At 37.1% G+C, this 27326-nt stretch overlaps 1 long non-coding RNA gene across 1 annotated transcript in view; it reads right to left on the bottom strand.

Moving 5' to 3' along the window:
• LOC142527498 (uncharacterized) overlaps positions 1–23898 on the bottom strand; it is a 98168-nt gene extending 74270 nt beyond the window's left edge. Inside the window, exons 1-2 of the long non-coding RNA XR_012815471.1 lie at positions 23583–23898; positions 23295–23451 (exon numbers count right to left, since the gene is read on the bottom strand). This is a non-coding gene — a long non-coding RNA (uncharacterized LOC142527498). The remainder of the gene's footprint in view (positions 1–23294; positions 23452–23582) is intronic.
• Positions 23899–27326: the final 3428 nt, after the last annotated feature.

Below are 27326 nucleotides of genomic sequence, written 5' to 3'. Positions count from 1 at the left end.
ACCTATAAGGTGACATCCCGATAGGTGTCTTGTATGCAGTCCTGTACGCCCATAACGCATCATCCAGTTTAATTTCCCAATCCTTCCGATTTGTCTTCACTGTTTTTTCTAATATGTGCTTAATTTCCCCGTTGGATATTTCTGCTTGTCCATTAGCTTTCGGGTGGTATACCAGTGTCTCCCTGTGCTTCACATCATACTTAGCCAACAGTGAGTTAAAAATTTTGTTACAGAAATGTAGAGCACAAAATCAGTACACGTAAATTCAATGAATTTATTTAATGATTAAATCTTTTATTTAAGTTTAAAATGATTTTAGTGGTCATGATTTATCTAAATTGCATTATTTTAATGTATATGTGATGCACGTTAAAAATATTTTCTTGAGTTTCATGTTTCAGATGAATATTCGATGCGAGATCGAGGAGAAGAGACCAGGGACGATTTTTGGTAATTTTAAAACGTGGTAACTTATTTTAAGTTAGGATTGGGGTATTTTTAAATGATTTATAAGTTTTTAGCATTTTTAAAGTCTAATTGAATTATATAGTAATTTTAAGATTTTAAAACTTTTAAAAATTTAGTACATGTGCATTTTTATTTTTAATTAATAGACTTTTAGTAAAGTTAGTGGTTGATTAGCATTTAATTAGTTGTTAAATTTTAATTTCAGCAATTTTACTCCCTAATTACCTCCTAAAGACACGCACACAAACATTTTTACACACACATGTTCATGCCTACACACACACACACACACACACTATTTCCCTTGCACTTTCATTTTATTTTGGAGAGCAAACCTAGGGTTCTTGGGCTTAAGAGCAGCCGCCCCCTCCTTTAGAATTTCCAGCAAGTTTTCGGTGATTTTTATTGCAAGAAAATCGTTCAACGATCGTCCCGGATCAACCCTCGCTTCTTTCCCGCGTCGGAGTCGTCGTTTCGATAACGTTAAAGATCTAAAGTCACGTATATTCTTTCATTTCTGCATCGATCTTGTCATAGTAGTGATTTTTATGTTTATTGTATGAGAAACATGTGGATGTTACGAAGAAGTTTGAGCAAACATGGTTGGATCGGTTTTGAAATAAATTTTAGATCTAAAACTCGAAGTTTGCTGTCAAATTAAATACTGCGACTTTTCGGCCGACTTTTTGGAAAAAATTTCAGCTTATAAAACATAGAACTTTTTGATACCTTCGATTTGACAGTAAACTCGAAATATTTGGATAAAAATTGAGTGAGTTATGGTGTTTTTCGTGGGACTGCTCAAACTACGTTTTCTGGAAAATTATGTTTTGATGCGTTCTTGAAATTTTTGAGGTGTAGGCTTCGTTGGGAACCGTTGGTGGATCGCTGCTGCGTTTGGGCATTGTGAGTATGAAATTGGGATGAATTTTGGTGCTTAGTCTTGTGTCGGTAGGCACTTGGTTGCATTAGAAGTCGTCGGAAGTATTTTGGTGTCAAAATTCATATTTATAGATTATGTTGCATAGTTGTTGTGCATCGTTGTTTTGGGGACATTTGTTTGAGTTGAATCCGTGTCATAGCGTCCTAAGATGAGTCTCGTTGCATCGGTTCGAGTCGTTTAAGTGTGACTTTTAAAATTGCATCAAAATGTGTCATTTTTGGGTTGGTTGTGCGCTGGATTAGCGGCGCAGCATTCGCCAGGGGGCGCCGCAGCGCCCGTTCTGCGCAAGCCACGCACCGCGGCGCCGCAGCGCTTGGCCTTCGGCAATGCTAGCGCCGCGGCGCTAGTGCCTAGCGCCTAACGTCATAAGAATATTGACATTTTGGGTGGTGAGCACGATCATTATGTCTAAGTATGGAAATTAAGTACTTGAACTCTTGTTAGTATGTTGCAGCAGCGGCCCCAAACGAGATCCAACGAATCCCTCAACGCCAAGTAAGTATGACGTGCAAGGAAAATATTTCAAGTTTTTGATGTATGCTAAATGTCTTGTGACCAATTTATGTATGGGATTGGAAAGCGGTAAAGCATGAACAGGGACCAATCCACCCCGTTAAATCATGAACGGGTTTAGATCAGGATTGGAAAGTATTAAAGCATGAACGGGGACCAATCCACCCGTTAAAGCATGAACGGGGATCTCATGTATGTGGCAGTGGATTCGTCCCTGTTAGCCTAGTACTGTGGTTTAGTCTGATCAGGCAAATTATGTTATGGGTCACTTGCTTTGAAACATGCCTCTACGCAAAATGATGAAGTTATGTATGTTCAAGTATGTTCAAGTATGCAAGCATGTTTAAGAAAAGTTTTATGACAATGGCACGTCTATATATGTATATACGTATGTCCAAGCTTTTGATATGCAAGTTCAAGTTTCAATATGTACTTCCTATTTTAAATTTGCTTGTGATTTTATTACGTATTACTTGTTACTTCCAGTTTTGTAAGGCCCGAGATTTTATTACTGTAATCTGAGATTAATCTGAAATGATTTATTTATTAATCGAGATGACTATAAACGGAACGGATCAGACCGGGAGAACCGAAAGAAGATTTGACATGAAGTACAAGAAGAGTCCCCGCGCACATGCGCGACAGGTATCGGCGCACATGCGCGAAAATTACAGAAGCATCGGCGCACATGCGCGAGATAAGGCGCGCATATGCGCGACCCGTCCAGAAACTTTGGCGCATATGCGCGAGATGAAGCGCGCATATGCGCGAGTGGTTAAAAGCCGAGACCCGTAGGTCTCGCGCATATGCGCGGATTGTGTTGCGCATATGCGCGAGACGTGTTATGTGAAGGAGTGAGCCACTTGCCTTGCATGCACGAGATATATATATATAGATATATATATATATATACAAGACACAAGCCAACCTTCAGAAGCAAAGAAAAGAAGGAATCGAAGGAAAGTATTGAGGAATTTCTTCGTGAAATTCTAAATCAAGATTTCACAAAATCCGCCCGTCCGATTTTAAATCCGACTTCGGTACTGAGTTCTTATCGATGCAGGCTACAACTGGACGTAAGTTTTGTTACGTTTAGACATGATTTGAAATCATGATATTGTCAGAATTGAATATGAATCAGATATGATGTTTCTGCTACAGTAGATATTGTATAATTGAAGTCAGATTAAAGAATAGACTGATTATACAATTGTTATGATTTTCAGAGTTGAATTGATTGAGATTTGATATCAGAGTTGAGTTATTACTGATTTTAAGTGTACCGATATTGAGATTAGGAATTGTATTGTTATGTCATTGACATTAATCAGATTGTGTTTGATTTGAGTATTGATCAGAACAGGTTTTGAACTGAGTTATATACTGATATTGTATTTATGCGATCGTCATTGTCAGATTCGGTATGGACAGATTGGAACACAAGACTTCGTCTTCCTCAGACCGAGAAGAGAAAGGTATAAATTGATGTTAATTGGGAGATCGAATTGAGTTAGAGTTAACTCGAGTTTACCTAAACCACATACTTGTATGGTATTGTTTTTATACCTTTGTGTTTTAATGATTATGTTATTCTATTGAATTAGAAGTAGAAAGCAGAGAGCTATTGAGTGAGAGTCGCTGACAGAGGGGGTTAGATTTTGACAGTATAGTCACTGACCCATTGCACATTGTCAGACTAGGCTTAGTCTTGGTAGATACGCCAAGGCACTGGACGTTTGGTGTATCGATATGCTTAAGATACAGACATTGTTCTTATTGTAGATTATTCGATACAGCTAGACCAAAGTCCAGATATAAGAACGTACCGCCACTGCGACTGGTAGTAGTAGGTGGGAGACTTGTTACGTTCTTATTCACCGGGATCCCTAGATTAGAATGAGAGATGAGTCGAGTCTTAGATATCGAGACTAGAACTTGATTACAGATTTGTATTGATTTATGTTTCGTAGATTACGATTCATATATTATTTACAGATTGGTATTGATACATGTTGGTTGATTATGCTACATGTGATAAGATATAATTCATGCTTTTATGTTAATTCAGTTAACTGCATGTATACATTATTTATACTGAGATTTATTCTCACCGGAGTATCCAGCTGTTGTCTTGTTTGTATGTGTGCATGACAATAGGTGGGGAAGGATCAGGGTCAAGAGGATGATGAGAGATTGAGATTAGAGTGGTGATTCCGGACTTGGATGTAGACTTGGTTTAACACTGGAAATTAGTAGTTGAACCTTAGACTAGTTTGAATAATTGTTGTACATTATTGTACTTTTATACTGAGATGTATATTAGTTAAATTCCATTACGTTCTGCTCTTATATTTGAAAAAGAAAAATTTTTAGACCCTGTTTATCTTAATTGATAATTAAATCCCAAAGATGATTAAGAAGATGATTAGCGTCCGGGTCCCCACAAGTTTATACGTGTTGAGTCTTTAGACTCATTAGACTTGATCAATGCAGGTGAGGATGATTTTGAGGAGACTAGGGGTGGGGACCAAGGAGCTGGCTTGGACTGAGCAGGAGGCTAGACCCGAGGCCGCCCAAGTTTTTAAGTCTTTATGAAATATCAAATACTCTGATTTCACGCTGCTGGTTATGAGATTTCAAACAAATAATTTGGTCAAACTTTATTTTTAGATCTTTTGTTGCAACTACTTTTGGGACGTACGGTTTACGTTATCGAAATTGAAGTTTGATTACTCTTTTAAGAAAATTTTTAATTTTTCCGCAAGTTTTAAGAGGTAAAAAGTACGGTACGTTACAGTTGGTATCAGAGCGGTGTTCTTGTAAAGGGTTATGCCTTCTGCCAGTTGCGAGAAGCTCACGAAGTCACACCTCAAGTCTGTAAGTTTTAAGGTTTTAAATTTATGTTATGGAGTAAGCATTAAGTCATGATTTCAGCATGTCCATATTTTAAGCTCAAATTACGTGCATCTTATGTCATTGATATCATGTTCATGCATGTTGTGTTTACGTGTTGGGTGAATTGTTGGAACAGTATGCCTCCTAGACGTGTGATTGACCGTGAGGCAAGGGAAGAGAACCGAGAGCCTCGAGATGAGGGGAGGGCCAATCCCCCACCTCCACCACCAGATATGCAGGCACAGATGCTTGCAGTCATGACTTCAGTTCTTCGCACAGTTTGCGGGGAACCAGGCAGCAGTGGATACAGGGGTAAGGCCCAGACCGGAAGCAGTGTATGAGAGGTTCAGGAGGATGAACCGAAAGGAGTTTTCGGGGACCACTCACCCGATGATAGCTGAAGGATGGATTAAGTCCATCGAAGTAATCTTCGATTTCATGGAGATGACAGACGCAGACCGGGTCAGGTGTGCCATTTTCCTTCTGTCAGGGGACGCCAGACTATGGTGGGAAAGTGCGTCAGTATCAGTAAATTTGCAGACGTTGACTTGGAATGGCTTTAAGGAGGTATTCTACTCCAAGTACTTCACTGAAAAAGTACGGTCCAGACTGTCCACGGAATTCATGACGTTGCGTCAGGGGGATAGCAGCGTTGCGGAGATTGTGAGGAAGTTTGAGAGGGGGTGTCACTTTGTGCCCCTGATAGCTAATAATGCCCAGGGGAAGCTGAGGCATTTCATGGATGGTTTGCGGCCGATCTTGCGCCGTGATGTCAGGGTTGCTGGTCCTACTACCTATGCGGTTGCCGTGTCTAGGGCCTTGGCGGCAGAGGAAGACCAAAGGGATATCGAGGTTGATAGGCAGGGCTAGAGGCCCTATTAGGCACCTCAGCAGCAGCAACAATAGCGACCTCAGTTTAAGAGGCCGTTCCAAGGGCATCCAGGGAAGAAGCCCTATCAGGGACCACCGAAAGGCAAGGACCCTGTTCCACAGCAGAAAGCTCCTTAGAGGCCGGGAGAGTACCCGGTGTACCCGAAGTGCAATTGCCAGCACCCGAGACAGTGTTTGTATGGGTTAGGCAAGTGTTTCAAATGCGGAGCAAGTGACCATATGTTGAAGGAGTGCACACAGTGGAGGCAGCCGACCCAGGGCAGAGTGTTCGTCATGCATGCACAGGAGGCGAACCCAGATATGACATTACTGACCGGTAAACATTTCTACGTAAGCTCCGTATTATTTTGCCTTGCATGTTGAAATTTTATTTGGGAATTATTGGTGTGCTAGTGATATTTTTGAATGACTTGGAATATTAATTTCTACGATGCTTGAGGCTAATGTAGAATTTTGGGGATATTAATTTCTAGTATCCACAAAGACCCTGATAGACTCAGGAGCCACTCACTCCTTTATCTCAGAATCGTTCGCTAGTCACCTAGACGTCAAGTCTATTGGGCTTGACATGAGCTATTTAGAGACAGTCCCATCTGGGGAAAAATTGTCAGCTACTAGCGTGGTCAGGGACATCGATCTGGAACTGCAGGGCCACTTAGTGTACGCCGATTTGATAGTGTTGCCGATGCCAGAATTTGATATCATTTTGGGAATGGACTGGCTGACAAAGAACAGAGTCCTGATTGACATTCAAAAGAGATCAGTATTGGTTAGACCGTTGGGCATGGAGCAGTTTCTATTTGAACCAGCCAGATGGAGAAGTTTCCCTCGCATGATCTCTTGCATTCAGGCACGGAGACTTATTTCCAAGGGATGTCAGACTTTCTTGGCCAGTATTGTTTCCGCACCTGACATACGCACTCTGTCATTATCAGATGTGCCAGTAGTCAGAGACTTCCCAGACGTCTTTCCTGACGACGTCACAGGTCTTCCACCAGAGAGGGAGGTGGAGTTTGCAATCGATCTTATGCCAGGCACAGTGCCAATGTCTAAGGCACCGTACCGTCTAACTCCAGCTGAGATGTTAGAACTCAAGCAGCAGATTCAGGAGCTTCTTGACAAGAAATTTATCCGCCCTAGTTTCTCACTGTGGGGCGCACCAGTGCTCTTTGTGAAAAAGAAAGATTGAAGCATGAGACTGTGCATCGATTACCGAGAGTTGAACAAGGTAACGATCAAGAATAAATACCCACTTCCTAGAATCGAAGACTTGTTTGAACAGTTGCAGGGAGCTACAGTGTTCTCTAAGATAGATCTTCGATCAGGTTATCACCAGTTGAAGGTGAAAGATGCAGATGTGCACAAGACAGCCTTCAGGACCAGGTATGGACATTACGAGTTCTTAGTGATGCCGTTTGGACTGACGAATGCTCCAGCAATTTTTATGGACCTCATGAACCGAGTATTTCAACCTTACCTTGATCAGTTCGTCATAGTATTTATTGACGACATTCTTATTTACTCGAAGAGCCATGAGGAGCACAACCAGCATTTGAGGACCGTTTTACAGGCTTTGCAGAGTCGCAAGTTATTTGCAAAGTTCAGTAAATGTGAATTCTGGCTGGAGAAGGTAGCGTTTTTGGGTCACATAGTGTCTAGCAGTGAGATTGAGGTGGATCTAGCAAAGATGACAGCTGTTAAGGATTGGGTTGAACCGAATAATGCTTCAGAAATCTGTAGTTTCTTAGGCTTGGCAGGTTACTACCGTAAGTTTATTAAAGGGTTTTCTTCGATAGCAGTGCCACTCACTTCACTGACCAAGAAGAATGTGGGGACCCGGACGCTAATCATCTTCTTAATCGTCTTCGGGATTTAATTATCAATTAAGATAAACAGGGTCTAAAAATTTTTCTTTTAAAACACAAGTGCGGAGCGTAATGGAATTTAACTAATATACATCTCAGTATAAAAGTACAATAATGTACAACAATTATTCAAACTAGTCTAAGGTTCAACTACTAAATTTCAAGTATTAAACCAAGTCTACAATAAGTCCGGAATCACCACTCTAAACTCGCCTTCTCTCATCATCTTCTTGACCCCGATCCTGTCCCACCTGTTGTCCTGCACACATACAAAACAAGACAACAGCCGGATACTCCGGTGAGAATAAATCCCAGTATAAAACATGTATACATGCATATACACAATATAAATCATAAAGCATATTATCATACATAAAATCCATAACAATAGGTTTCATAGTTTATGAAACTAAATCAAAATAAGCATGCAACTCAATTCAATTCATATCTTGACTCAATTCAACTCTAACTCTAGGGATCCCGATGTGAATAAGACGTCACCGTCTGTCACCTACCCTCCCAATCAGGGTGACTGTACGTCTTATTCCTAGATTTCAGCCATGTCTGTATCGAATATCTACAATAGGAGTGACTCTGATCCGAAGCGTCGATACCACCGAACATCTAGTAATTTGGCGAATCTACCAAATGACTTTCCTATCTCAAATGCTTGAATATAAATCTATAAACAAAGCATAATCATATAAAAAGATAAACAATAATTCTAGTATGTGATTTTATTGGAAAACTCAAATTGAATTTCATTTGAGTTGTGTCTTCCCCAAACAAAACATGAATTATACATTTGTCTTCTCGGTCTGACGAAGACGAAGTCTTGTATTCCAATATGTCCATACCCAGTCTGGCAATGACAATCACATAAATATAATATCAGTATATAATTCGATTCAAAACCTGTTCCGATCAATACTCAAATCAGTATATAATCTGATCCATATCTGAACAAGGTAAATCTAATTCATATCAACGATATCATCAAAATCATTACTGAATCTGATCACTCTAAATCAACTGATGTTTCGATGGCATAACGATACAGTCTCGATAACCCCGTCAATCTCAAGATCACAGAGATACTACCAGAATTCACAATCAGTATCAATACAATTCATAATCTTAATATCGGTACACTTAAGATCAGTAATAACACAACTCTGATATCAAATCTCAATCAATATCTTTCGAAAATCATAACAATTGTATAGACAGTCTTTTCTTTAATCCGACTTCAATTATACAATGTCTACTGTAGTAGAAACACCATATCCGATTCATATTCAATTCTGACAATATCATAATTTCAAATCATATCTAAACGTAACAAAACTTACGTTCAGTTGTAGCCTACGTTGATAGGAACACAGTACTGAAGTCGGATTCGAAAACAGACGGACGGATTGCTCGTAACTTAAATTTCACCCGAAGCTTCCCTCGGTTTCTTCCTCTTTCATTCTGAGGAACAATTGCTTGTATATACATATATATATATATATGCACGTTGCCCCTAAAAGACAAGTGGCTTGTTGCATGTTCTGCACGTCGCTCGCATATGCGCGCACAAGGCCGCGCATATGCGCCGGAAGCCTTATCCGAACTACCGGACTGCTCGCGCATATGCGCTCACATAAGTCGCGCATATGCGCGAGACCTACTGTCTCGTGCCTTCACCATTCGCACATATGCGCGCCTTCTGCCGCGCATGTGCGCCAAACTCTATGGACGTTCCGCGCATGTGCGCGTATTCCGCCGCGCATGTGCGCCGAACTCTCTGGACGTTCCGCGCATGTGCGCGCATGGTTCTGTCTTCCTCGCGCATGTGCGCCCAACACGTCGCGCATGTGCGCGAGGACTTCTCCTTACATCTCATGTCAAATCTTCTTTCGGCTCTCCCGGTCTGATCCGTTTCCTCCATAATCATCTCAATTAATAAATAAATCATTTCAGATTAATCTCAGATTACGGTAATAAAATCTCGGGCCTTACAAAGAATGCTAAGTTCATGTGGAGTGGCGAGTCTCATACCTTGAAGCAAGCTCTCATTTCAGCGCCAGTATTAGCCATGCCAACAGGGCAAGGAGATTTTGTGCTATACACCGATGCATCTAAGCTCGGGTTAGGCACAATGTTGATGCAGCATGGTCGGGTGATAGCTTATGCTTCCAGAAAATTGAAGGTGCATGAGAAGAATTATCCAACTCATGATTTAGAATTAGCCGCCGTTGTCTTTGCATTGAAGATTTGGAGACACTATTTGTATGGCGAGAAATGCCAGATATTTACTGATCACAAGAGTCTCAAGTATTTCTTCACGCAGAAAGAGCTGAATATGAGACAGAGACGGTGGTTGGAGTTAGTAAAAGACTACGATTGCGAAGTTATCTACCATCCGGGAAAAGCTAATGTTGTCGCAGACCCCTTGAGCAGAAAAGTGGCAGTTGTAGCACAGTTGTCAGTGCAGAGACCTCTTCAGTCTGAGATTCAGAGGTTTGGATTAGAGGTTTATTCCAAAGGAAGAGCTCCCGGACTATCTAGTCTGACAGTCAAGTCTGATTTGCTAGACCGAATCCATAGTGGACAGCCTTCAGATGAGCAGTTGTAGAAATGGAGGCTGAAAGATGAGGCCAAGGGCAGTGTACTCTACACAGTGTCTGATGGTATTGTGAGATACAGAGGTAGAATGTGGGTGCCTAGTGTTGATTCGATCAGAGAGGATATTCTAACAGAGGCACATGCATCTCCGTATTCCATACATCCAACAGGTACCAAGATGTACAAAGACTTGCAGATCTTGTATTGGTGGCCGTGTATGAAGCGAGACATCCGTCGATTTGTATCTGAATGCCTCACTTGTCAGCAGGTGAAGGCAGAACATTAGAGGCCAGTAGGGATGCTCAAGCCGCTCCCTATCCCCGAGTGGAAATGAGAGAATATCACCATGGACTTTGTTTTGGATTGCCGAGATCAGTTAGAGGATCCAATGCCATTTGGGTGGTGAGCACTATCATAAGAAAATTGCCATTTTGGGTGGTGAGCACTATCATTATGTCTAAGTATGGAAATTAAGTACTTGAACTCTTGTTAGTATGTTGCAGCAGCGGTCCCAAACGAGATCCAACGAATCCCTCAACGCCAAGTAAGTATGTTTGACGTGCAAGGAAAATATTTAAAGTTTTTGAGGTATGCTAAATGTCTTGTGACCAATTTATGTATGGGATTGGAAAGCGGTAAAGCATGACCAGGGACCAATCCACCCCGTTAAATCATGAACGGGTTTAGATCAGGATTGGAAAGCGTTAAAGCATGAACAGGGACCAGTCCACTCGTTAAAGCATGAATAGGGATCTCATGTATGTGGCAGTGGATTCGTCCCTGTCAGCCCAGTACTGTGGTTTAGTCTGATCAGGCGAATTATGTTATGGGTCACTTGCTTTGAAACATGCCTCTACGTAAAATGATGAAGTTATGTATGTTCAAGTATGTTCAAGTATGCAAGCATGTTTAAGAAAAGTTTTATGACAATGGCACGTCTATATATGTATGTACGTATGTCCAAGCTTTTGGTATGCAAGTTCAAGCTTCAGTATGTACTTCCTATTTTAAAGTTTCTTGTGATTTTATTACGTATTACTTGTTACTTCCAGTTTATACTCTTGAGTCTTTAGACTCATTAGACTTGATCGATGCAGGTGAGGATGATTTTGAGGAGACTAGGGGTGGGGACCAAGGAGCTGGCTTGGACTGAGCAGGAGGCTAGACCCGAGGACCGCCCAAGTTTTTAAGTCTTTTTGAAATAACAAATACTCTGATTTCACGCTGCTGGTTATGAGATTTCAAACAAATACTTTGGTCAAACTTTCTTTTTAGATATTTTGTTGCAACTACTTTTGGGACGTACGGTTTACGTTATTGAAATTGAAGTTTGATTACCCTTTTAAGAAAATTTTTAATTTTTTCGCAAATTTTAAGAGGTAAAAAGTACGGTACGTTACAAGAAATGCATACCTTCATCACTGATTATGGCTCTAGGGGTTCCAAATCTTGTGAAGATGTTCCTGTGGACAAACTTAACAACAACTCGAGCATCATTAGTACTGGTGGCAATTGCTTCCACCCATTTAGAGACATAGTCAACAGGGAGTAAAATATAAGATTGACCAAAAGAAGATGGGAATGGACTCATAAAGTCAATACCCCAGACATCAAAAAGTTCCACCTCCAAAATATTTGTTAGTGGTAATTCATGGCGTCTAGAAATATTGCTAACTCTTTGGCATTTATCACACGACTTTACTAAAGTATAACTGTCTTTAAACAAATTAGGCCAATAAAAACCTGACTGTAATACCTTAGCTGCTGTCCTAGATGCTCCAAAGTGTCCACCATAGGGTGAGGAATGACACTGCTCCAAAATCGTACCCGTTTCTTCCTCTGCTACACATCGTCTAATTATCTGATCAGCGCATCTCTTGAACAAGAAAGGATCGTCCCACAGATAAAACATGGCATCATGAAGAAATTTCTTCTTTTGGTGATAAGTTAAATCTAGTGATAATTTTCCTGTAGCAAGAAAATTAGCTATATATGCAAACCAAGGATGTGTAACATTTACCTTGAAGATTTGTTCGTCTGGGAACGACTCATTGATCACTCCACCTTCAGTTCTTTTTCCAGCTCTAGGCGTGACAAGTGATCTGCCACCTAGTTCTCACAACCTTTCTTGTCTTTGACTTCAAAGTCAAATTCTTGAAGTAGGAGTATCCATCATATCAACCTGAGCTTTGCGTCTTTTTTGGCAAACAAGTAACGAAGAGCTGCATGGTCAGTGAAAACAGTTACCTTGGTGCCAATGAGATATTTTCTGAACTTATCGAATGCAAACACCACTGCTAGCATCTCTTTCTCAGTAGTTGTGTAATTGTGTTGGGCTGACTTAAGTGTACGACTTGCATAGTAGATAGCCTTGAACATCTTGTCTTGCCTTTGTCCCAATGCTGCTCTCACAGCATAGTCGCTAGCGTCGCACATGAGCTCAAAGGGCTCCTTCCAATCAGGCACTATCATAATGGGTGCAGAAATCAGTGCTGTCTTGATCCTGTTAAACGCCTGCAAACAATCATAGTCAAAAATAAAAGTAGAATCTTTCTCTAACAAATTACATAAAGGTCTAGTAATTTTAGAGAAATCTTTAATATAACGACGATATAACTCGGCATGTCCCAAGAAACTTCGGATCCATTTCACATTCTTCGGCGGTGGGAGATTTTCAATTGCCACAACTTTGGCTCTGTCCACTTCTATTCCTTTAGCCGAAATCTTATGCACAAGCACAATACCTTCTAGCACCATGAAGTGACATTTCTCCCAATTCAACACTAATTCTTCTCCCGACATCTCTGCAAAACAAGCGTTAGATTCTGCAAACAATGATCAAATGATGAACCAAAGATAGATATATCATCCATAAAAACTTCCATTATTTCCTCGACCATGTCAGAAAATATGGCCATCATGCACCTCTGAAAAGTAGCAAGTGCATTGCAAAGACCAAATGGCATTCTCCTGAAAGCAAATGTACCGTAGGGGCAAGTGAAGGTAGTCTTCTCTTGATCCTCCGGTGCTATGACAATCTGATTGTAACCTGAATAACCATCTAGAAAGCAATAATAATGATAACCACCTACTCTATCAAGCATCAGGTCAATAAAGGAAAGAGGGAAGTGATCTTTCCTAGTAGCATCATTCAATTTCCTGTAATCTATACACACTCGCCAACCAGTCACTGGACGAGTTGATATCAATTCGTTATTCTCATTTCTCACCACAGTTATACCCCCCCTTTTTAGGCACTACTTGTACTAGTGAAACCCAAGAACTGTCAGATATAGCATAAATAACACCAGCATTTAACAATTTTAATACCTCAGATCTCACAACCTCTTTCATGGCTGGATTAAGCCTCCTCTGATGATCAACATAGGGGGAATAGGATTCCTGCATCAAGATTTTATGCATACAAACTGTAGGGCTAATCCCCTTGTTATCAGAAATTGTCCATCCCAAAACAGATTTAAACTCTCGCAATATTCTCAACAACTTATCCTTTTCTTCAATAGTAAGAGCAGAAGAGATGATTAACTGATAGGACGAACTCTCGTCTAGGAATGCATAGCACAAGTGACTCGGTAAATCCCTTAATGCAGGGGATGCTTTTAATACCTATTTACTTGCATCTTCAAGTAACTCTTCATGATGGGCATCAATCTTTTCTTTAGGCAGCGTATTGAGAGAAAGTAGCTCCTCTCGCACATACCAATCCTCTTCATCCACTGTAGAAATTGACTCCAACAAGAATCTCTCCAAAGAGTCTTTCGTCATCCTACCTACACCAACATGGGATACACAAGAATCAATGATATCAATGCTATTACAAGTACTTACCTCATTTGGTCCTCTGATGGTGTTGTAGATGTTGAACATGACTTCCTCTCCACCTACTCTCAATGTGAGCTCGCCGTTGTGCACATCAATCAAAGCTTTTCCAGTGGCCAAGAATGGTCTTCCAAAGATAAGTGGAGTCTTCTGGTCCTCTTCCATATCTAAAATGACAAAATCAGCAGGAAATATGAATTTGTCTACCTTTACCAGCACATCCTCTACTATCCCTCGTGGATAAGTAAGTGATCTGTCCGCCAGCTACAAAGTAATAATGCTAGGCTTCACCTCACCAAGATCCAAGGTCCTGTAAATAGAAAAAAGGCATTAAATTAATACTGGCACCTAAATTACATAAAGCCCTATTTATTCTAGAACCACCAATAACACAAGGAATAGTAAAACTCCCTGGATCTTTGAGTTTCTGTGGTAGTTTCCTTTGGAGTATGGCACTACACTCTTCGGTTAGCTTTACAGTCTCAAATTCTTGAATTTTCCTCTTCTTGGACATCACATCCTTGATGAACTTAGCATAATTGGGCATTTGCTCCAATGCATCGGCAAATGGGATGTTAATGTGTATTTTCTTGAAGATTTCTAGGAACTTCGCAAACTGATCATCTAACCCTTTCTTCTTGAACCTTTGTGGATATGGAAGATTCACCTTTGGTAAGGGCTGCTGTTTAAGTAATTTCTCAGGTTCCTCTACTTTGTCATTTTCAACACTTACACCCTTTTCATCATCTCTCTCAACAAGACTCTCTACATTCTCTTCAGCTGGCTCTGGGATTCCAATTTCCTTGCCACTCCTTAGTGTGACAGCTTTGCATTGCTCCCTAGGATTTACCTCTGTATTGCTTGGGAACTGTCCTCTATTACGATCTTTCAAAGCATTTGCTAGTTGCCCAATCTGTGTTTCCAAGGATTTCATCGTGGCACCCATGTTTCCCATGTGTGTCTCCATGCTATCAAGACGAGACTCAGTACTCGCCATTCTTTTCCCAGACTCAGCCACAAACGTCCCGACTAGATCCTCAAAAGATGGCTCTCCTTCCCCCTTCTGTGTATTGAACCCCGGTGGAGGATTCAACACGTTCTTGTTGTTCGCATAAGAGAAATTCTCATGATTCCTCCAACCTAGATGATAAGTATTAGGGGGAGGGGGGGATTACCTCGATAACCTCCATAGCCACGATTGTTATTGATGTACTGAGCTTCCTCCACAACTGGCTCTTCTTCGGCAGTCACCAGTGCTACATCAGACGTAGATTGGCATGCTTTGTTCATTGCTGCAATCTGTGTGGTTAATGCCGAAACCTGTGCAGTAAGTGATGTGATTGGGTCTACGGCATACACTCCAGCAGGTTTCCTTGATCCAGATATTTCACTTGGCCACTGTTATTTGTTAATGGTCATCTGTTCAAGCAATTCATAAGCCTCATCAGGTGTTTTAGAAAAAATAGTACCTCCGGCGGCTGCATCCACATTCTCTCTAGTTGGTCCATCCAAACCATTGTAAAATAACTCAATCTGCACCCATTCTGCATATCCATGATTTGGACACTTCCTGAGTAATTCTTTGTATCTCTCCCAAGCCTCATATAACACCTCAAATTCTCTCTACCTGAAGTTGGTGATATCTATTTTCAGCTGAGCAGACTTGGCTGGAGGAAAATATTTTGATAGAAACTTCGTGACCAAATCTACCCATGTAGTAATACTTCCCAGAGGTAGAGATTGAAGCCAAATCCTTGCTTGATCCCTAAGAGAAAACGGAAACAGATGCAATCGAATAATTTCAACAGAAACACCGTTAATTTTTCCGTGTCCGTAATCTCTAGAAAAGTTCTTAGGTGAAGATGGGGATCTGCAGTGGCTGCTCCTCCAAATTTGATCTGTTGAACCATGTTAATGAGTGCGGGCTTTAGCTCGAAGTTTTTAGCAGCAATGGTTCCGCGAGCTATTCCAGAGTAGTGAGCGTTGATGACTAGGCGAAAATGTTCTCGGATTGGCACCTCTCTTGGGAGCTCATTCTGATTATCTCTGTTTTCAGCCATTGATTTAATTTCGTCTCTCCTTGCTTTCCTTAATCTCCTGTGTAATATCCAAGCTTAGTGAACGGTACGGTTTAAGATTCCTTATGTTTATGGACTATTTGGTCAAGTTTAGGTATAGTTTTGATGCTAAGAATTTTGATTTATGATTTATAGTATTGTTGATTTTAGATGATGTGTAGTTATATTGTAGCGACGTTACGATTAAATTCATGATAATTTTTATGTTGAGCCAATTGGTATGAGGCCAATTGGAGTGGTTAGATAAGACATAAATGTGCAACTTTCATGTTGAGAATGTTGCCAAAATATGAGGAGAAGCGACGTTGCGATTCAATTCTAGTTGCAAAGTATATTGTTGGCTTCAGGAGACGCTGCACCCGCGCCAGGAAAGCTACCACACCCGCGGTGTTTGGACAGAATGGCTATCTCACCCGCGGTAGAAGACGCAGCGCACTCGCGGTCGTTTCTTCCGGATTTTGGATGTGGTTCTACCTATGTAGTGCACCCGCGGTGAGAGGACTAGCGCACCTGCGGTGCGTGAACAGTGAAGTCGTGTTTTGAAGTTTTAAGTGATTAAATACAAGGGTTTGCTCATTTTCCCTCATTCTACTCCACTCTTCTCGATTCTTCAGCTCAAGGGAGAGCTAGGGTTCTCATTTCTTTCTTTTGTTCCTTTGATTCAAGCTTCTAGTTGGGTTATTGAAGTGAGAGCAAGATCATTTTGGATTTAAGGAGCTAAGGTAATCTTATGGTTTTAGTTATTCTTGGATTATGGTGTTGGGGGAAATTATAGGATTTATGATTGTTTTGGTTTTATGGGTTTTATGGTATGGTTATTTGATTATTAAGTTGTTGATGGTTCAATACATGGTTTATTGTGTTAGGATTTGTACCAAGAGATTAGAATCAAGCTTTCCATTGGTTGTAAGTGGAATTCATTTCTTGTGCTCACATGAAGTATATGTATTGTATTTCAATGGTTTTAACATGCTATTCCCTTCCACTTGATTCATGTTATGTATGGATAGACTTTGTTGTATATTAGAGGCTTTTATATGTCTCAATTATATAAAAGGGAATGTAAATGAAAAGAGTATTCAAAGTGTTTGTTTTAATGTCCAAGAGAGAGTTCAAATGATTTATTGGATTGATAAATAGATAGTCAGAGATTGCATGCAATTAGTTGATCAACGACCATAGGCTTATATCCCAACAGAGTAATCGATTTATATCGATGGGATATAGGTACAGAGACAGAGATACTGTTTAGATATCAATCCACCAGAGAAAAGAGAAATCATCGTTATTGTCATGTTATACTATGTTATTCATGTTTTAAGAGTTAGATGGTATTTAATGATTTCAAAGTCATGTTTTACAGAGTATGATATGTATAAATTGTTATGTAAGAGTTTCACTTGCTGAGTTTTATATTCATTCCAGTTATTTCATGTGATGCAGATAAGAGTGACGAGCCGGGACGTTGATTGGAGCTGAGGTCATATGTACAAGAAGATGGAAGGAAGAAAGATATTTTGTTAGAATTTTGACATGAATGCAAAATGATATTTTGTATTTTGATACAACACTTTATTGATCCCGTATATACTTTTGATTGTATATATATTGGGAATATATTCATGTCAAGAAAATTTTAAATCCTTCTTTCCTCTAAGTAAAAATTTTAAAATTCCGTTGTTATTTTATAAAATCAGTCAAGGGCGTTACATCCTGGCAGTTCTTTCGATTTTCGGATCAAAAATCAGCAAGTCGGGATTTTGATATCTTCGCATGCACTGCAAAACAGAAAAGATTATAGATTAACAAAATAAATAAAATAAAATAAAGTCTAAATTAAAATCAATAGTACTTAGTAATGATATCAATATGCAATTAAATACTTTACTCCCCGGCAACGGCGCCAAAAACTTGTTGCGTTTTTTCACTACCACAAGTGTACGGTGTCAAGTTTTAGTACTGGTATGAGTATAGATGTCGATCCCACGAAGAGTAATTATTTAAAATTGTATGTTAAGTACCATAATTGACATAGTTCAACTTTATTTAGAAAAATCAAAGAGTTGGTTTATAATCAATTTAGATCAAATAAAGAATTATGTAAATCTTATGCACACAGTCGAGATTCAATGAGTAAAGCAATCTAGAGATATGATTTCGTCGAGTCTCCCCTATGCTATATTAAAATCGTCTAACATATTATTAATTTGCACCATATTTATTAACCAAGAACTCACAGTATTTTCTATTCCCTTTTTCAAATGATAAATAGAACTGTATTACCTATTATCGATTTTAATATGTCTATTCAAAATCATGTAACATGTAATAAATGCAAACAAGGTTCTCTTATGGATTCACCAAAGTTATACGTCTTTTGCACGTTATAAATATCTGTCGATGAGATGAAAGTGAGTCTCCGTGTCCGGATTAAGCGTCTTCAGTCTCCATTCTTCGCGCTCCGTCTCCGTTGGCTCTCACTTTTTTCACTCCTTTTCTCTATGATATGTCGGCTGTGTCAAGAAATTTTCGAACCCCTTCCAAAGCCCACGTCGAAACCTATTTAACTCTGAAGTTAGCGTCGCGCGTATATGCGCGACCTAGACCAGCGCATATGCGCGCCTATTTCTGTATGGAGCTTCTTCTATCGTGCATATGCGCGCCCAAGTTCCGCGCATATGCGCGAGATCTCTGTCTTATGCGTCTGGAATTTCTTCTTGCACGCATATGCGTGCCCTAGATCGTTGCATATGCGCGAGTCTTTCTGGTTTGCTATGTCTTCGGTGTATCTTTCGCGCATATGCGCACCTTTGACTCGCGCATAGAGGGCCATTTTCACCATTTTCTTCTAAGCGTCATTTTCGATCCTTTTTACGCCCATGTAGTAGCTTCCCCTATATTCCTGCAAGTACATCAAAAAATAACAAAAACGCATAATTCTGCCCAAAAAAACTAACAATTTATATGAATTATAAGGATAATTTAAGTGCACAAAATGCATTTATCAGCATCATCAAAACCTTTTTGGTATGTTTATATACCAATTTCTATATTGCTCTCTCTTTTTTCTCCTATCAATACACTGATATATTTTTCTATTTATAAATAGAAACCATTGAGAAAAAAATTAAGAAAACATATTATTGTGTACATTATCTCAATTTGTTAATATTTTTCATACCAAAATCGTATCTTCTATATATGATATATAAACAACTTTGTTTAGATTTTAATATCATTTCCCTCTTATTAGGGAAGTGCTTTACATGTGATTGAAGTGGATGAGGCATGATCTTCTACACAACTCAAATATTAGAATCACATCTCCTCCATAATTCAAAATGCAGTTTCTCAAATATTTATCTAATAAAATTTTAAAGAAAAATAATTGATATTAATAATTCAAAATTAAATATTTTGAATGTATATCCTTTTGTGATCTCTATCACAAAATATTGTTAGACAATTAATTCAAAATTAATTGATTGAGATGGAAATATAAGTATTAAAATCGCAAAAGAAAAACACATTTTTCTTTACAATTTTCCAAACAAATTGAAATTGAGCAATAACTTAAAATTCAATAATTTTAAGTTGATAAATCTAATATACATATCATAAGTAAATCGAAGATGGCATGAGGAACTATGGACCAATAATTTCAAGCTCCAATAAAATTGATAACAAATTAAACTCTTTGATTTATATATATTAATTTTATTAATTTCAAAGTTATTCCACTATGAACTTGGAATTGCACTCTTGAAAAAATAGCTATAAAATTACTCAACAAAAAAGAATAATCCATTTACATATTCATTACATATGAATCAATCCTCCATAAATTGTTCATAATTAATGCTAGGTAGTTTTTTCTTAACCTCTTTAATTATATCTTTTTCCTTAAGTCTCATTGATTCTCTAATGAATAATATATTTATGATCTAATCATAAATTGAGCGCTCTTATTATTCAAGTCCCGAATCAACACTTAAGGGAAGCATATATCTATCTTCTTTACGAAGGAATGAATTTCGTCTTGTATATTAATATTCATAGCTATTTATTTTATTGTATTTCCAATGTACCAAGAACTTTGACACCGTATAATTTGTCTCATTACTCAGTATGTCAAAAAAGACAACATCATAATTAAATAGGAGTTTATTAATTACTTAGAATTAATATTGACTCATATATGGCCGTCAATGATTAATATTGAATTCTCAATATGATACGAAAATTTATAGAGATTCAAAATTAATCATCCTCCAATTCTACATAATCAAATTATATAAAGCGTTTTCATTTCAATAATCTCATTAATAATGATCCGGATAAGAACGTTCTATAATTAGAATGAACCACACTAAAAATTTTAAATTAGAATTTTAATAATGATTCGGATAAGATCGTTCTGCTTAATATCTTTGATTTAATATATTTTGTTTTATTTTAGTTTGAATAAATGGGATAATTCTCAAAAGATTGTAAGTTAATATATGATTATCTTTTAGGATATGCTGATTCTTTTATTTTAGGTTAGGATATGATTATCCTTATTTTAAATAATTGTACTATCCCACGTATTGATGGATTGAATCAACAAAGATTATCATAAAAAAAACTATTCATAATCTTGTTTTACGAGATCTAAGTTTCTCTCCCAACGAGCATCACACCCAAGAGATCGAGAGGTGCTCTCTTAAAAAGTCTCAAATTCACAATAGACAGCATCCTGTCAAGATCCATAATGTGGGACCATAACAGATGATCAACATTACAACAATGCGCAGAAATTACAATAATGGACTAAACGAAATAAATCTCATGCCAGATTAACAAATCACCATAAAATAAACAAAAAAAAATTAAGAAAAGAGAAATCACAATTTGAAGTAGGAAAAATGTTTTGATACGCTTTCGGATCTAGATACCAAAACAAACAAGACCAATGCACCATGCCTACAAATAAGAGATCAAAATCAATATCCCATTTCAAAAAGAGAGAAAATCGACCAGGATAACATACGAGAGAAACAAATATACCTCATATACGATATCATCTTTTAAGTACACTAATCGCCGATGTGATTTTTAGTATAAGTGTTAATTGGATTCTGCTTTTTTCCCTCGTTTCAGAATATACATTTACACACACTTATACATACTAGGTAAAGACACTGCGTTGCACGTGACAATAATAAGTAAGGTTATAAGCATATACTATCGATAATACAAACAATAGGCACAACAATAAAGATAATAATTTTATTGTAAAGTAATGATTTTCAAAGTTGATCAATTTTACAATCCTTCATAGTTTTTTATTTTTTGATATTAATATCTTTCTTTTCTGGTGTCTCTTGGGTTTTAGCTTGTTTTCGACTTCTACGAGTGAACGTTGATAGCTTCTCTTCATCTCCTATGTCAATTGATTGGATTTTCGGCTTCTCTGTGATCTTGTTGTGTTGACCTTTTTTCCTTGTTTTTCTGGTATGTGGTGAACTATTTTTTTCCTTTGGACTTGAAGCTGAAATACTCCTTTTCTTAACATCTTCTGAGTTGGCTTGTAATTTTATATCTGTCACCAATCCTTCCGCTATGATGGACACTGTGCCATTATGTTGTTTTACATTGCTGTCTAACTTAAACAAGAATTTGTGTTTGACATTATTTTGCTCCTCAAGTTGTTTGAGATACTGTTCACGTATTTCATCCTGACATTAAAAAATGATATTTTTTATCGATGTGAAATCGAAGATGAACTGTTGTTATATTATGAAATATGTTACCTTCAATGTCTTGTCGATGAACTCTTGTACTGGGAAGCCTATAAACATCGCAAAAATATCCTCAAACAAAGTAATCCATGTCACCAAATCATTTTCTTGTACAATTAGTGATAAACGATACTTGTTTATATTTCATTGTATGTTTTAAATATTTAATTATCTTATTTGTATTTATATATTGTTGTGATTATCATCTTACCTTGGAATGATCTTACTGTTGAAGTCAATGCAGTGGATGCAATTGTCTCCTTCAGTTGGTTTTGTGATTTATTTCAAACAGTTCTCGCATTCATCATGCCGTGGGATCGAATTGTTCTCAATCTTTGAAATAATTCCTTCGAGACAATAGTAATGATTTTGTAGACGTAGACAATAACATGGGTAAACAATAATTGATATTGGATTGACTACTACAATGTTTTTGTTTGGAAAAGGTGATTAAAATTTTCTATTGTTTTTATCAAGAGTATATATGGAGTGTGTATGTTAAATACTGCAACATATTGCTTGTTAAGCATTTATATGCTAATGATGTAGATAAGGACAAGATCTAATCATGTATACCTCAGTTAGAATATATGTTTCCTTTTGCAACTTTGCAATAGTGACAGTCTTCCACTTGATACCATCTTTTCCATATACATCATATTCAAGTTGCTGCTGTTTTGATCAGTTTCCAATATGTTCATGTGTACAAAATAATGACATTCTAAAGGTGTGAATATTATTTTACAATAATATAAATGAGGTGTATATTAGAATTTACTATAGATTATACCATGAGATCAAGTCCTTAGCTTCGATGCAAATTGGGCTCCGCAGCCTTCCCGTTGTTGAAAAAGATAGCAATTGATTTACTCCTGAATCATTTTTCCAATGAAGAGAAACGTATGTTATTAGAATTTTATCTAATGATATGAGTAGTTAAGTTTTATGACCTTGGTAGGATTGTGTTAAAAAAAGGCTATCATTTAATGTTCAGTTTCCATAGCCTCTAACAAAAGGCCTTCATTGAATGCTAGGTCGTCCCATAAAGTTAACGTAATTGTATCCAACCTACATAGAAATCTACATGTCATTGATATTTGATTAAACTATAAGTATTAATTTGGTAAGAACTTACATTGGATTGATCAATATGATCTCCCTTCTATATGCAATAGACTTTTTTGACGTTTTGAAACAGACCAAATGCTTAACTCTCTTTACAATTCCTATAACATCTGTTAGGGCATACAAATTTTGATCAACAAATAATATTTCGATATGAACATAAAAATGTATAAAAATGATCATCTTCATCTTTCCATGAACTATTCTTGATATCTGCAAATTGCTTGAAACTGAAATTGAGCGCGTATGATATGTCTGGTTGCACCTCAATTTTTCTAGTTACTTGGAAAAATCAATTCAAGTTTTGGGTTGACATTTGGAAAGGATTTATTGATGTTTTTAACAATAGGGTCGAAGTTAAGGTAGGTATTATTATTGCGCATCTGGTCTTGAAATTGTTGTATTGTACTTGTGAATAGAAGCCCGTGAATCATATCTTGCTTGAGTTGAATGCATAATATTATCATAACGATGTTAAATCAACATATACAATAATATATGAAAGTATGATATGAATTTGAAGTAAATACTTGATATTATATTTAAAATTTGTATTTAGTACATCACTAACCTTTTCATCCATGAAAATTAGTTTTCGAATGGATTTTGAGTTCAACTGAGTCTCCATCTGACTACCTTAGCGAACAACAATTACTCCTATTGATGCATCCTTTTGGTTTTCTTTCAAAGAATTGATAGATACAACTGTATAATTATTCATAGGAGTTGATATTTTAAAGTAATTCTAAACAAATATTATTTTGCTCGACTTAGTTAACAACAAATTATTTATATGTATGTCAGGTTTATCGGGTATTTATGGTGCCTAGTTGGGGTTCATGAATTGTTATTAGAAGAAAAAACGAACAGACCCTTGAAAGGCTCTTTGAAAGCCATGTCTTTTCGAATTTAACCACTGCTTTAAATAAAAACAAAAAGATCATTGAAAGGCCAAAAGTTCCAATTAATAATAATAAACATAATCATTAATTAAATCCATAAATCAAGGAATACAATTCACGAACAAGTCATTAAAATGAAATTATATTTCTCATAGATGAATAGACTTGCTGACATGTGACCATGTTTTTCTTATCTGTACTTCCCCCACCCAAAAGACTTGTCTTTGTGATAGCGGTGGAACTATATATTTAATTAAATATTTATACATTTATATGTTTTTTGACCTTGGCTTAGCGGTGGAACCATATTTTTAGTTAAATACTTACACATTTATATGTTTTTTAAACCCATATTTACATACTTGTATACTTATTATAACCGAAACGGTGAAAGTAAAGATCACCAACAAAAATAAAATAATAAAATGACTTTCTAGATGATTCATGATAAAACCCCCTCCAAAAAAAGAAAATAATAAGATGAGTTCCTTGGACTCCATAATGGATCCAAAATCCAATAAAATTAAAATTGTAGCACGTGAAATAAAAAAAAATGACTTGCTAGATGACTCTAGAGTAAATCATCAACCAAAAAACCGTTATCGTAGACGTCTAAAGACGACGGTGAAAAACCGTTGTCGTAGGTCTTGTAAAACTGTTGCTAAAGGCCATGTGGTTAAAGAGTGCGCTCGAATACAACGGTGATAAATCGCTGTCGTATACGTCTAAAGACGACGGTGAAAAACTGTTGTCGTAGGTCTTGTAAAACCGTTGTTAAAGGCCATGTGGTTAAAGAGTGCGCTCGAATACAACGGTGAAAAACCGTTGTCGTAGACAACTAAAAATGACGAAGAAAAACCGTTGTCGTAGCACTGAAAAATCGTTGTTAAAGGTCAATTAGCGACGGTTTTTCATATTATTGGTTGTTCATATCATTTCCGTCGCTATTGTTGTACGTAAAATAAAAAAAATTACTTTTATAATTTAATAAATCTAACAAAAAAACTTACAATCTTACTAAACTAATAATATTTATAATCTTAACTAACACTTAAAAATATATCAAGAATTGAAGCGAAATTAAAATCGTGGAAGAGAGAAAAATTTGTTTTGGGAAGAAAATGGACCGAGGACGCGGATATTTATAGAAAATTTGTAATGGTTTAACAAAAACCGTCGCTAAAGCTAAAGCCATCGCTATTAGCGACGGTTGTTTAAACAATTGTCGCAATTTTTAAATTAGCGACTGTAAAAAACCGTCGCTAATTTAAAATTGCGAAGGTTTTGTTACAAAACCGTCGCTAATTTAAAAATGTGACAGTTTTGTGAAACCGACGCTATAAAAATAGTCGCTAAATAAACAATTTTAGACTACCGTTTGCTTCTTGTAGTAATACGACAACATTTTTTTTAAACATTGTCTTAGGCCCTAAAAATGTACATAGACAACGTTTTTATAAACCTGTCGTAACCGTTAAAAACCGTTGTTTTAGCTACATAAAAACGCGCTCATAGACAACGGAATTAATAACCGTTGTCGTAGCTACTAAAAAAACACGCTCATAGACAACGGTATAAAAAATTTTGTCGTAACCCATAAAAGACAACGGTTTTAACAAAATCGTTGTCTTAGCTAAATAAAAAAACCAGCACAACACCGTTGTCTTAGCAACCAAAAAGCACGTCCATAGACAACGGCTTGTTAAAACCTTTGTCGTTGACCCAAAAAAGACAACGGTTGTTTTCTTAAAATGTTATAGAATATTTTTTCCCCTCTTACATATATATATAAATACTTTGAAAATACCTTGCACCATTTTTAAAAATAAACAATTAACTAAAATTTAAAAATCAAAGGAAAATATTTTAAATCGTCAAACGTTTTACCAAACCTAAAAATATCATTTGAAAAGTATAGCCCATACTAAACCTCTCAAAAAAATCTTTCAACAAGCATAAATAAAAAGTCGTAAAATCTTTTGACATAATTTAAAATCATGAATTATGTGCACCTTCAGTCCAGCAAAGTCATCCATCAAAGACCCCCATTATCATATTCATAATCAATATCACCTGCATCAATTATACATAGTGAGTCTAAAGACTCAACATATCATATTCTTGATAACGAATACTACATATACAGATCACATACAACAGTGAAAAATACTTGTACTTAAAATATCTTTTTCATGAAGATGCATAAATTTTAAACAAATCCATTTTCATAAACATTTTCATGATGCATAAACTTTAAATAAAAATATTTTCATTCACATTTTCATATAAACATAAACATATTCATATTTGTATCCATATTCATATCAACTTATTCATATTCATATTAACATATTCATATTCATATTCGTGTTTGTTGAATTCAGATCGTGATTGTGACTCGTATTCTTAAATGTATTGGGCGATAGATCCATCTAGAGAAAACCACAGTACTGGGTGGCAGGAACACCACCAACACTCTCACCGGTCAACTGGGCCTTGGCCAACGTATTAACATATTCGTATTCGTATTCGTATCCGTATCCAAGGAAACAAGATCGTCATGCTCCTACTGGGACCATAAACCTCACGATATTTCCAACATATCACGTATTTAGTCACAATCCATTCACGTCCTTCAACATGTTATCGTCACTTAACAAAAATCATGCATATACGTATCGTTTTTATTTTTGAAACGAAGCATGCATCATATCTTTTAAATGTCCAACAATTAACCCATAAAAATCCATGAACATTTAAAAATCATAATTTAACATATAAAAATTCATAAATATCCATAATCATTGAAAATAATGATTTTAGCATATAAAACAGCATTTAAGGCACTGCCATGACGTTTACTAATTTTCAGGTGTAAAATGACTGTTTTACCCCTGAACGTGACATTTTACGTTTTTAACTTTTTCTTGATTTCTTTGACTCTAACATGTCCCAAATAATACTCATAATTTTATTTAGCTTAAAAACTAGGCTTTTTAATTAATTCGTAATTAATCGTTTTGAAGGCGTTTTAATTCCGAAAAATCCCAAACTTTAATATAAAATTCCTAAATTCAAAATTTAGTCTTTTTATATTATTTTAGCCCTTGTAAACCACGACTAAACCCACCGTGAGCCGGGTTTCAATTAAATTAGCAATTAAAAACCCTAACTTGACCCTTATTAGTTAGCACCGAGCCATGTCTCGAATCCCCCGAGCCACCCTCGAGCCATCATGAACCAAACCCTGACCAACACTCTTAGACACCCTACTGGACCTTAGAAACCCTCGGAAACCATCCCTAGCCCCATAACTGAAACACATCAGCCTTCCATTGAAGTGGCCGAGAACTCCCAGTGTTAGGACTCTTCTTTTTGGTGCTTAGGACCATGTACCGCGACCCAGCCTTTGA

This window comes from Primulina tabacum, chromosome 15 (assembly GCF_025594145.1).
Source record: "Primulina tabacum isolate GXHZ01 chromosome 15, ASM2559414v2, whole genome shotgun sequence".
Lineage (NCBI taxonomy): Eukaryota > Viridiplantae > Streptophyta > Magnoliopsida > Lamiales > Gesneriaceae > Primulina > Primulina tabacum.
Note: the sequence above shows the minus strand (reverse complement) of the source record. Positions and strands in the feature narration are given on the sequence as shown.